Genomic DNA, 13,621 nt, shown 5'->3' on the forward strand with positions numbered 1-13,621 from the left:
CCGTCTGATTCTGAAGCCAGTGCTCTTCTTATGTCTCTCTTAGCTCCTGGGCAGACGGGAATCAGCAATTCTTATGTACAGTTGACATTCCGCCTTCTCTCTTGTTCCCTCCTTCATTTATCAGCAATTCATGGGACAATTTCTGTACATTATTTATCGTGGAGAACTTAACGAAAACAATCCACAATCCCTGCTTTTAGGGAGATACTATATGTAATAGATATTGATAATAATGTATATAATATATAAATTATTATATAATTTTGCCTTCTACAAGAAACAAGACTTACCTAAGGAATCCCCACTTCAAATGAGGAGGAATCTGGATCCAAAGGAGAGGCTTCCTCCCTCCTCCCTCTCATGCTCTCCTTTGTTAGAATCTGCATTTAAATGCTGCTTCCATTGTCAATAGACCTGATTTGTACAGTCTGAAAGTCAGTTTAGCAAAGACAAATGAACTGTCTCTTTCTACCTTCAAGGTCTCACAGTAATAGGTAAATTTACAACAGTGTTATTCTAATGTCTTTGTTGCTTAAACAGATTGGCTTTTCACTATGATGTCCTAGGCAAGTTCTAAGATATCACATGTTACAAATCAGAATAAGGATGATTTATGTAACATTCACATTGGTGAAAAAATGCAAATAAAGCAGTACAGTACAAGAATGATCAAAATAAAAGACAGGTATTATTTCTTTTCCCAAGGGAAACCTGTACAGATTTAACTAAAGTAAACTTGTCCAGAGAAAACCTAGGGCTCAAGATAGTTAATCTTCCTTAGAGATTAAAAGGAAAACAGTATCTATTTATCCCCTATATTTTGCTAGGCAGTGAGACACTCATTTAATCCTCCCAGCAACCCTAAAATGAATATATTATTATAGAATAGAAATGGGAATTATCTGAGATGATGTAAGTAAGAAGTTATGTCCATTGCCTGGCACACAGTAATTGTTCAATAGTGGTGGCCATTAATACTATTGCTTAAACCCATTTAATAGATAAGGAATGTAAGGCTCAGAGAGATTCGACAACTTGCCTGTAAAGTTACTTGCCTGTAGCTAAGGGGTGGCAGAGCAGGAGTCCAACACAGACCAGTCCGGCTCCAGAGATCACGCATACACTTCCTGCAGTGCCATGTAGTTACCAAGTTGCAGTTTTTGGAAGAAAGACAAAACTTGACTTTTCAGCTAGTGGGAAACAGCAGCATAGCACAGGGAGATCAGCTTGGTGCTTTGTGACCACCTAGAGTGGGGGGATAGGGAGAGTGGGAGGGAGACGCAAGAGGGAGGAGATATGGGGATATATGTATATGTATAGCTGATTCACTTTGTTATAAAGCAGAAACTAACACACCATTGTAAAGCAATATACTCCAATAAAGATGTTAAAAAAACAAAACAAAAAAAACCAATGACCTGGAGTTCTGGTTCCCCTAGGTCTGCCCTGTTCCCGGTGTGTTTTTCTCTTTTCTCTAATTATCTAGCCTCATTAGTTAGAGGCCACCATGCAGTTCCTTTTGTAACTCCTGATTAGCTCAAAATTGTAAAGGAAACATGGGAGAAAACAGAAGATGCCACTGCCATCTGCTGCAGGTCTTTCTCGAGCCCCATGCCGACAAGTCCTTCTCTCCACTGTGACTCACACCCCATTGCCTGCTCCTCCCCACCAGGCAAAGCTAGGTTATGACTCATTCTGGCTTCTGACAGGCTCAAAAGAACCATAAATTTAAACCCAGTCCTTCAAGGTCAAGGAGCACCATAGTTCTTTAAGCCTCACCATTGTGGTTTGTGCACGCCTTCTCCTTCAGCCAATGGGAACTCTGTGCCTCTGTGGGGTTTTTCCTTTCAGCTAATTGCTCCTTCCTTGGTCCCACCTTGAGAAAGCTGTCAGTAAAGGAGGCATTCCTGGGTCAGAGGTCAGGTCACAGATGCTCCGGGGCTGAGACCTCAGGTGAATTCTGGGGTTTTGCAAAAGAGAAATTGGGGAAGTCAAGTCCTCTCTTAAGTGAAGCTCATTAGGCATCCCAGCAAAAGCAGGGACCCCTTAGTGCCGTGTCATCACGGGCTACTGGGCCTGTGGCTTCATGGGCAGGTTATAATTAGCAGACAGCTCATCCTGGAGGAAAGCAGAGAATGAGCCTCGGAACTTGTCCTCTTGCCTTCGGCTTGGCTTCCCTCCAGCCTGCCCCATCATCATGTCATTCTCATGCTTAAGATCTTTAATGACTTCCTTTTAACCTCTACTTAACAACAGGAAGAATTTTTATATAGTTTAAATGGAAAGGAATAAAACCCACTTCTCTCCCACTGCCTCCCTGCTTCACCTGCCCAGCTTCTTCTGATCTCTAAGGTTCAGCTCTGCTGTGGACTCTTCTGATTTGCTAGGCTGAGCCAGGTGCCTACTGTGTGCATTTGTTACACATCTTGGACTTCCTTCTAGCTCAGACCTTACTGCACTTAACTGTACTCTGGTTTTCTATCTAACCATCTATCTTAATCATGCAATGAGCTCTTCAAGGGACAAGACCCTATTAGCACAAGTTACATAGTAGGTGTTAAAAAATAATGGGTGACATAGCAGGATGGTTGAGAAACTTATCTGTGTCTCTCTTTTGTATGACTGCAGATTCACTGGAAATGAAGGAAAGGTACCCCTTTCTGTGTTACTGAGATCTGTATTTCCTTTGCTCTTAATAAAGACAATCAATAAGCCTTTTTGGGCTTCAAGGCTGAAAAAAGTAAGTGAGCAACCCACTGAAGTATAGTCTAAAGTGGAGATGGGGCCTCTTCAAGGTTTGAAGAAAGTGGAGGCACAATCAGTGAGATGATTGGGTCAAGGGCATGATTGTGGGGATGTTTAGAGAACCACTTCAACTGAAAGGTCATGGTAGCCATCATGGTGGCCTGTGCCTAAGTGCTAAGTGCAGTGGCCTCCGGAGCCCTAACAGAGTTCCCTGTGGCTGAGCTGGTACAGAGGGAGGGGGGTTGCTAGCACAACCACACATTTTCTGGTGGCCCATGACAATTGAACAAGGACTTCTGTACAGCAACAGCAACACTAGGGACTGGAAGTGAAAACTGAGGCTGTTGTCTCCTTACCACCCCACTCTCTCTCCACCATTTTCCTGGATCTAATAAGCCTTAGAATTCTTATATGATCCCAATGAGAAAGAGGGATTGGTGTGGATATGGCTAAGATTTAATTTCTTTGATAAGTAAGGGCTTTATGGGAATACTTCTACATAATGAAGATGCCTTGTGAACAAAAAGAAAATAGACCACTAGCCTTGCAAATGAATCAGCTGGAATGAGAAAGACTTCAGTCCAATAAGCATGTATGGAGCCTTAGCTATAGGCTTGGAGCTGAGAATATCATGGTGGATAAGCCATGGACCCTCCCCATGATGTTCCTTTGCAATCTGTGAGGTAGACCAGATGGCCACATAATCAGGAATTTCAATATAATTTGTTGTATGTTGAGGTAGAAGGAAGAACTGAAGGGAGGGGAACGTAGCCTGGACTGGGGAGGCAGGGAAGATTTTCTAGGATATATTGTACTTGAACTGGTCCTTGGAGGTAAATGGACTAAATTTATGATAAAAAGGAGAAAGGGTATTCCAAACATCAAGGAGACAATGACAGAAATTTGTATGAACTGTCCTGGGTGTGGGGACATTTATATGTACTTGGATGTTACGGGAAAATGAAATGTGTGACCTTAACGGTGGAAGATGAGGTTAGAATGTTAAACATGTCCAGAGCCAGAGAACCCTGGACTAGATCCCAAGGATGATGGGCAGAAATCGGAGGGTTTTAAGCAAGTCAAATTTCAGCTTTACAAACATAGAGTAATTAATGCAATGCTAGGTCTTATCATAAATAAATCCTGAAACCTCAGTGGTTTTATGCAGTGTCCATAACAAGAATAATGGTAATATGATGATGATGATAATGACAGCAGGTAACAGACAATGCCTAGTGTATGCCAAGATTACTCTAAGTGCTTTACAAATATATCTCTTAATCCTTGTAACAATGTTACAAAGTAGAATTATTATCTATTGCCATTTGACAAGCAAGAAAATTGAGTCAGAAGAGGCCTCGGATTTAAGATATAACTGATTCTGGATGTACAACACTAGAACTAACTCTAAACACATCCCTGGGAATGAACAACTCTGGGAGATGGGGGATGTGGTGGGTAGGAAAACAATCCCTGACCACTGGGAAGGGTCCTGGAAACAGAGAAAATGGCCTGGAGTGTTGAAGGGTGTGGAAACTTGGGGGGAGAGGAATGGTTGACGAGTGCCATTCCTCAATATTTTGTCAAGGAAGGCACAGATACCAAATGGTTCATGCATTCTTTCAGCCATTATTGAGCACAACTCTGTGGCAGGCTGTGGGATAGGTTCAAGGATGTGCCCCCTCCCTGGCTTCCAGAAGCTTCTGCATGATTCCAGGAAGGGCAGAGTGACAGGCAGGCAGAAATCTGTAAAAGCTTTCCTTTACTTTTCATCCATCCTATAATAAGTATAGGTCATTTTTTTGCCTGTCCCACATTCATTTTCTTTCTTTTGATTTTCCTTTTAGGAATTATCCCTCAACCATGTTGTGCAACACTCATAGGGTTGGCCTGAGATCCAAACCAGAGTGGTCAGGTATTCTGTCTCTAGAATTTCACTTTTGAATGGAGTGACATAGTAATGAGAAATGGTTGTAGCTGCTTCATCTAGTACTCTGAGGAGGCTTTCCTTTGGTTCCTGGAGCCTAGGGCCCTGAAGGTGCACAGCTTCTTTTCTTCATAGCCATGTGTTTTCCCATATCACATACACACACACACACACACACACATATAATCATATTGTGTATAAATGTGTATGTCTATATACATGTTTGTGTGTATGTTTTTTTTTTTTGTGCTTATATTGGCCAGTTGTTTTCTGTTGCTTGCAACCGAAGACATTTAACTAACACATATCTTTCTCTGTTATCTTTCTGCCTTGGTTTTTCTACCCGTAAAATGGGAATAGTAAAACTTACTACTTACCTTCAGGAGCTTGTGTAGATTAAAGGTATATGTCAATAAAATGCTTTCAGATGCTTGGATGAAAGTTGCTATAGAACTACAAAGTCTCCTTCACAATTTTAGCCGTACTTTCAAAGAGGGACTTCCTTTATATACCATAAAACAGCTTTTATCCTGAGAGGATGTGTTCCTCATTTTACTGCCTCTGTAAACAGTTCAAAGATTGCTCCATACTTGCTGTGTTTCCAAAGCTACTATTCGAGATGAAAGCTCAGCTTTATTTAGCGTGAGAAGTAGCTGTGTGATACGGGGAGGTGATGTGGACATTATTGATATTGTGTGTTAGTGATAAGAAAGCTGGCTCAGATTCTCAGGTTGTTACTTTTTTGGCTTTTTAGGGTTAATACTCACATTCTTACCTCAAGTCAAAATAAAATATAAAATCCCCACTCATTTTAGAGCAAAAAGAGTTGCATCATATAAGAGCATTTGGCAATTATGAAAGTATGTACCATAATAAAAACTACAACACCTACAGGTTCTAGAATATTTTATGATTTTCAGAACACCTATACTTTTCCTTAGGCCAGTGTAGATTCTATAGTATCTGGCAGTTGCCAACTATACATAAGATTCCTGAGTTATTATTTTAAGTGAACCGTTTTTATAATATGCAAACATTATGACAGCAATGCACACTCATCAGGGGAAATTTGGAAATGTAGAAGGGTAGAAAGATAAAGAAAATACATCAGTATTTCAACAGACTTGCTGCCTTAAAACAACAATTTATTACATTTTCATATATACCAATTGTCTTTTTCTAGGTACTTATTTTATAATTATTTCCTATTAGTTGATACAATTTTACATCCTGTGGGTTTTTCTTTTTTCTTTTCCTATTACATTACAGCTCTAGCAGTTATCTATTTTCACCCCAAAACTCAGTGGGTTACAATAAGAACCATTTGGATTGCTAATGAGTCCAAAGGTTTGCTGGTAGGTTCTTCAATTTCTAGTCTCACCTGGGCTTGCTCATGGGTCTGTCATCAAGTGATCCTGGCTGGGCAATCTCACTTGTTTGGTGGTTCACAGCTCTCCTACACTTGGTCTCTCATCCTCCAGGAGGTCACCCTGGAGTTGTATTTGTGATGGTGGCAAAATTCCAAGAGAGAGAGAGCAGAAACAGGAGAGGCTTAGGTGCAGACCAGGCCAATCATTATTGCCACCGTGGTTGTTGCCAGTGCAAGTCACAAGGCCAACCTGGATTTGAGGACTGGTCAGGTAGCCTCCATGGCTCCATGGGAAGGGGCTAGTCATCTGCAATGGTCAGGGATAGAAGGTAGGGTGAAGAATTGTATCTAGAGTTTGGTTTGCAGTTGCTCTCCCAGAATAACATAAGCACACTCTGTATTAATTCAGAGACATATATAATGACTTCATAGTACTACACTAAGTGACACCATCACAGACAACTTAAACATTCCCATATTTTAAGTCATTTAGGATTTTCTGCTTTGTTTGCTGCAGCACAAAAACAGTTTTGTGAGGAACAAACCTTTCTATTTGGGGTTATTTTAAAAATCCTAATATAGAATCACAGAAGTGAATGTATTGTTTAAAAATTTATAAATATTTTTATTGTTCTTCCTTCATTCTTCCAAAGCACTGTGCAAGAGGCTTATACCAATTTAAATCCACATCAGTAGTATATAAGGGCTCACTTCACTGCACTGCCACCTGTATTGACTACTTAAAAACAAATCTCTGCTGAAACAAATTAGGAACCTCCCCACCCCCAGCATTTCTTTGATGTAACTGGTGCATTTATTTAACTGCTAATAAAGAAAGAGAAGGAGGGATCCAGAGAGAAAAAGAGGTTTATATAGTCAAACAAGATTAGGAAATGCTGTATGTCGCATTCCTATCTTACTTAATCACAATGGACACACTCTGAAGAGTCCCACAATAAAGTAATGTGTTCAACTTTATTGTTGAGTCAGTGTTTCCTTAATTAATTTGATCACAGAACACTCATTTTTTGTATAGCATCAATTAACAACCTTAGCACAACTGTTTTGAGTGGGACATTCTTGAGTAAATGCTGCCTGGATAAAACATGGTAGTTTTTCCTCACGGTGGGAATTTCAGATGCCCTGCAAAGGCAAGAGGGGTACTAGACACATCTGGGGCTCCTGATCATTCCTAAAATCATACTAAACTTTATGAAAAAGAAATTAAACTTGTCAGTGAAAATGTTCAGCTTCTCTTTCTTCCTAATCATTCTCTTTGCAGTGATCACCCCAAGAGCTTTCAGGTTTTGTTTGAAGTGATGCATTCTTCCCCAGAAATAGCATGCTGGCATTTTTCTCTTCTTTACATTTTCACAATAAAACATATCTGACTAGTGGCTCAGAGCTTAAGGGCTGGCCGTTTTCCAGGACTTTGCAGCTCTAGATATGGTCTGCAGACCAGCAGCACCTGCACCATCTGGGAACTTGGTAACAATGTGGGGTCTCAGGCCCCACCGAGACCTCCTGAATCAGAGTCTGCATGCCTTTTTGCGAGATGTCTTGGTGATTCACTGAGTGCATATTAAAGAAGTGGAAGACCCATCCAGGGGACACCCGGCTAACCTAAATGAACTTCCCCTTCCTCCTGACCATTACTTTGTTATTCAGTCACCACCACCAGGCATGGCAGACTCAGTACGCATATATTATTTTCTCCCTTAAACTCTGGCCCGTGTGTGGTCACAAGCCCATTCTCCTAATGCTTTTAAGCATAGTTGAACTTACTAGAATGAAAACAAACAGAACATACCAAATACAGAGGCAAAGCAAAGATAAATTAAAAAAGAAAAAAAAATAAGGTTAAACCAAGTCTGGGTTCCAGGTACGCAAGCCTTGATCCATTCCTTATCCTGCCCGTGGAGACTTGCTTTCTAAGTCCCAAACAGCAGGTGCAGCAGCCCAGGCCCCTTCTGTGTCCTGGCCACCTCTTTCGTCCCACCTGTCTAGTCCTGTTCCTTTATGGAAGGAAACTTCTCACAGTTCACTGGCATACCCTGACCCCTACCCCTTTGCCCCCAAATAGGGAGATATCTTGATTATTCTGTGGTCAGGTCACTTTCTGATTTCTTGTGTCTTTCCCAGTGATTATTCTGTGGTCAAATCACTTTCTGATTCATATCAAGTATTTCCTCTCCCAACCGCCCCAATTCCACCACTATTTCTCTTTAAAGAAAGTCTGCTTCAATCCAACTTACAGGGCAGTGACTTTATTGTAGCAGGTCCCTCAGTCTAATCATAGCAAATTATTCAGAATTATAAAGTACTAACTAAAGGCTTTTTATAGAGTTCTCTTACTTAGGCACTATTCAGAAGTAGTTAAAAACATGGGTCTAAGGGGTCCTTATTCTGCTACTTGTTAGCTGTGTGACCTTGGACAAGTAACTGAACCTTTCTGCGCCATGATTTACTCATCTGTAAAAGGAGGATAAGGGTAATGGTAATTCCTGTTTCTTAGAACCAGGATTGGCTGCAGTATTTGCAGGGCCTAATACTGACTGAAAATGTGGGGCACCTTGTTCAAAAGTTATGACCTTTCTGGGGTAGGAATTCAATACATTTCAGTTGTTAATAAAGCTTAGGGAAGTATGTATTATTTATCTTATTTTACAAAAGAAAGAACTGAGGATCTAGAAAATAAAACAAAACAATTTACCCAACAAGGCCAGAGAGCTGAGCTGCTGAGAGACATGATCGGACCTGGGTCTGCTCCCAAAGTGAATGACCAGAAATTCCCGAGAGAAGGAGCACAGGCAGGAGGAAATGAACTTATCCTGGACCCACTGGAGGTGAAGAGAGCCAGGGGCCAGGAACCCACCCACTTCCCTCACTGTCAAAAGAACAGCAAAGAGAGAGCTATGCATCTTATTTCTGTGACACCTGAGGACATTTACTAGGTCAAAAGCAAGACTGAGAGCCTTTGGGCTGTTGGTGAGATCCTAGCAGAACTTTTATCTTATTTTGATCAGAAACTTAAGCCTGTGTACCATTTCTCAGGCCTATGGTTTCCTAAGACCTTGAATGACTTCATTCTAAGTGGAGAACAAGGTTCCTTCCCCCACCCCACCCATCTGGTTGGAATCTTTCCTTTCTTCAGACTGCAATATTTCCTGGTCTCCAAAGAGTAAAGATCAATCTGTAAAACTTCCTTCGGCCCAGGGTCCCAGAAATCTGCCTTATTAGTCTGGTCAAGAATAAGTGCACATCTAACTAGGAGCTTAGAGAAGGCGATGTGTGATGAGCCAGCATATGGGGTTATCTTTCACAGTTCTCTCCCACACGATGAGCGCACAAACACAGGTGCATTATTTGCTCTACTTTAGAAAATGAGTTAGGCACTTACCATGAGCAATTTTAATTCTAATGATAGCCCTGAGGGGCAGGCATGACCATTCCCACCTTACAAATGAGGAAACAAGTCACACAAGCTAGAAAGACATGGACTCAGGTTTGAATCCAGATTACTCTGGTCATACCATACCATTCTATAACATACCTAAACTTTTAACCACTGTACAGTGAACTTTTACAATTGAGATGTCTAATTTTATGTGTCAACTTGACTGGGCCATGGGGTACCCAGATGTTTGATTAAAAATTAATCTCAATGTTTATGTGAGCGTGATTTGAGGTGAGATTAACATTTAAATTAGTAGCCTGAGTAAAGCAGATTGCCCTCCCTAATATGGTTGGGCCGTGTCTAAGGGGTTGAAGGCCTGAATAGAACAAAAAGGCTGACCCTCTTCCAAATAAAAGAAATTTTCCCTGCATTTGGATTTGACCTGAAACATTGTCTCTTCCTGGGTCTTGAGCCTGAGAGCCTTTGGACTGAAGCCATTGACCCTCCTGGGTCTCCAACTTGCCAACTCACTTTGCAGATCCTGGGACTTGGCAGCCTCCATAATTGTATAAGCCAGTTCCTTATAATGCACTATCTCCTACAACCTATTGGTTCTATTTGTCTAATACAATGATATTCTAAGAATTGTGCTCAGAACTTTGGGAATCCAGGGACACAGCAAAGATAAGAAGACAGTCCCTGTTTTCAAGATGCTTACAGTGCAGAGAAGAAAATTAATAGCACAGCAGATTTACTGCTATTTGAGTTCTGAGAAGGAATTGATGGGATTGAGGAGCTAGGGGATGGGATTTAAGGCAGTAGCACCAGCGAATTTAAAGGCAGCAAGGCATAAGGGAATAATCTGATTGGGGAAATTTGTAAAAAAATCCTGAAAGGGTGAAATAGGCTGAATATTTGCCAGGTTCCAGACAGGAAAACAGAAATCACATTAATTATTTTAACAACAAGCATCCACTGTGGAGGAGTTGTTAAAGCCGGTATTGGAGGGCTAAGAAAGCAAAATGGAAACACTGAGGTAACAGAGATGGTAAGTGCAGGAAGCAGCAACCACCCTAAGTGCTGGGGAGCACAGGGTATCCATGGGGAATGGTTCCAGGGCCCCATAAGGTATCAAGATCCTGGATGCTCAAGTCCCTAATATAAAATGGTATAGTATTTGCGCATAACCTACACATATTCTCCTGTATACTTTAAGTCATCTCCAGATTACTTATAATACCTAGTATGATGTAAATGCTATGTAAATAGTTGTAAATACAATGTAAATCCTATGTAAATAGTTGCTCCTGTGGCAAATTCGAGTTTTGCTTCTTGGAACTTTCTGGATTTTTTTTTTTTTTTCTGAATGTTTTCCATCTGCAGTTGATTGAATCCTCTGATGTGGAACACATGGATATGGAAGGCCACTGTAATTAGAAATTAGAAGGTTAAAAATATTCCTGAGGAGCTGGGACTCAGACACTGAAGAAAGGCTTTGCCTGGGTCCTTCTGGGACATCTGAGAGGTTACAGAAAGTCTGGTTCTGCCAGGGAAGGGCTGGAGTTGGGTAACAGGGTCTTAGGAGAACCAACTGTTAAATTTCCAGGAATTTTTTGAGCCAATTGTTGAGACTTTTGTAGCTTGAGGTCACCCATGATGGAGTATTTATACAACAGAAATAGGCAAATGCTACTGATTTTTCCAGAGAAAATTTTCTGCACACCACTGGTTCTGGAACCGTGGGACAGGGGTGGAGACTGCAACTATGGCTGTTGCTGCTTTGGTGAAATGCTGCTGTTGGGGTGAAGAGCCAGGTTCCTTCCTTCTGGGGCTTCTAGCTTCTTTCTAGTTCCTGTGTTTGGTAGCATCTATAAGCACAGTCATCTGGCAAAGGAGAATTGTGTTTTGCAGAATCCCAACCCTCGCATCCCTAAAAAGGAATATAGAAGGGTCTGTTTGGACCTGAGAAACAGTAGCTGAAACACAAGGGGGCCAGCTCTCTGATTTCTAGGAAGCACTGTCGCATAGTGGAGGTAAGAGTCTGGCCTTAAAATAACTCAAATTTGCCATGGTTCAAATGTTGGCTTTGTCCACTGCTTCAAGATCTGAGTCAGATATTTAACCTCTCTGTTTTACCTTCCTCTTGTACAAAATGGGGATAATCATAATACCTAGTCATAGAATGGATTAAATGTGATAATGGCTATAAGAATAATAATGGCATCCTTATCTTCTCTATCAAATCTTTCCAAAATGTCACCTTCTCAGTGAGGACTTTTCTGACCACTATTTGAAATTGCACCTCCCTTCCCCCCTGCACCCAGTACTGATTATTCCCCTCCCATAACTTATTCTTTTCTAACCTTTACCATCTTATAATTTACTTACTGTCTGTCTTCCTAACTGGAAGGTGAGCTCCATGAGAGCTGAACATTTGTTCTGTTTTGTTGTCTAGCACATAATTGCTCTTAAATAAATATTAATTGCATAAATGAAAAATCTTGACTAACAAATAGTATATACAAAGAAATGTTAGCCATCACTAATAACTTAAAAGTTATTTTATTAGTGTTTTGGTCTTCCATAAACACACTGCCATCACAGAACCAAACTCAGTTCCATAAAATGAGATGTTAACCTACTTTGAAAGTCTCTCAGTGTTGATTATAAATTACGCTGTATACATAATAAGTTTTCAGAGAAATTGTAGCTTTATAAAATAAATTCTTACTATCTTAAAAAAATTGTCTCTCAAGAGAACTAACTGAGCTAGAATTACAGGCCCTCAATAATAGCTTGAAATGTTTAGGGTCTTTTTTGACATGGGTTACACATCTCTCAAAAGTGGCCAGTGGATTTACTCTTTGGATATAACTTTGGTGAAACATCCTTCTTGGTCTACTTTCCTTTCAGTTGTAAAATAAAAGAAGCAGAAACAGAGCTTTCATGCCTGGAGCATGCCAGAAAGACACTTGTAACATGCAAATACCCCCCAGAGGAATTTTTTCATTTGCCCTCTTACAGCTACCAGGTAGCAGATTAAACTCTTAGCATTACAGGGAAAAATTGCAGTACCTTATTTCTATGGTACAGGTAAATTTATTTATTTATTTATTATCATTTGGGTTTTTTAATTTTTTAAAGGTTACACTCCATTTATAGTTATTCCCAAATATTGGCTATATTCCCTGTGTTGTACAATATATCCTTGAGCCTATCTTACACTCAGTACTTTGTACCTCCCAGTCCCCTGCCTCATCTTGCACTTCCCCCCACTTACTGGTAACCACTAGTTGGTTCTCTATATCTGTGAGTCTGCTTCTTTTTTGTTATATTCATTAGTTTGTTGTACTTTTTTAGATTCCACATATGACTGATATCATACAGTATATGTCTTTCTCTGTCTGACTTATTTCACTTAGCATAATACCCTCCAAGTCCATCCATGTTGCTGCAGATGGCAAAATTTCATTCTTTTTTTACAGCTGAGTAGTATTCCATTGCATGTGTGTGTGTGTGTGTGTGTGTGTGTGTGTGTGTGTGTATACACACACACACAAATATATGTATGTATGTATATATACATCACATCTTCTTTATCCATTCATCTGTTGATGAACACTTAGGTTGCTTCCATATCTTGGCAATTGTAAATAATGCTGATATGAGCATTTGGGTGCATGTATCTTTTTCAATTAGTATGTTTGTCTTTTTCTGATATATACCCAGGAGTGGAATTGCTGGGTCATATGATAGTTCTATTTTTAGTTTTTAGAGAAACCTCCATACTGTTTTCCACAGTGGCTGTACCAATTTACATTCCCATCAACAGTGTACAAGGGTTCCCTTTTCTCCACATCCTTGCCAACATTTGTTGTTTGTGTTCTTTTTGAGGATAGCCATTCTGACAGGTGTGAGGTGATATCTCATTGTAGTTTTGATTTACATTTCCCTGATGATTACGGATGTTGAGCATCTTTCCATATGCCTGTTGGCCATCTGCAGTTCCTCTTTGGAAAAATGTCTATTCAGTTCTTCTGCCAATTTTTTAATCAGGTTTTTTTATTTTTTTGATGTTGAGTTGTAAGAGCTGTTTATATTTGTTGGATAGTAATCCCTTATTGGTTATTATAAATCCCTCATTTGCACATATTTTCTACCATTCAGTAGGTTGTCTTTTCAT

Source organism: Aethalodelphis obliquidens, unplaced genomic scaffold, assembly GCF_003676395.1.
Source record: "Aethalodelphis obliquidens isolate GAN/ISIS:26980383/991018 unplaced genomic scaffold, ASM367639v1 scaffold6, whole genome shotgun sequence".
Classification (NCBI taxonomy): domain Eukaryota; kingdom Metazoa; phylum Chordata; class Mammalia; order Artiodactyla; family Delphinidae; genus Aethalodelphis; species Aethalodelphis obliquidens.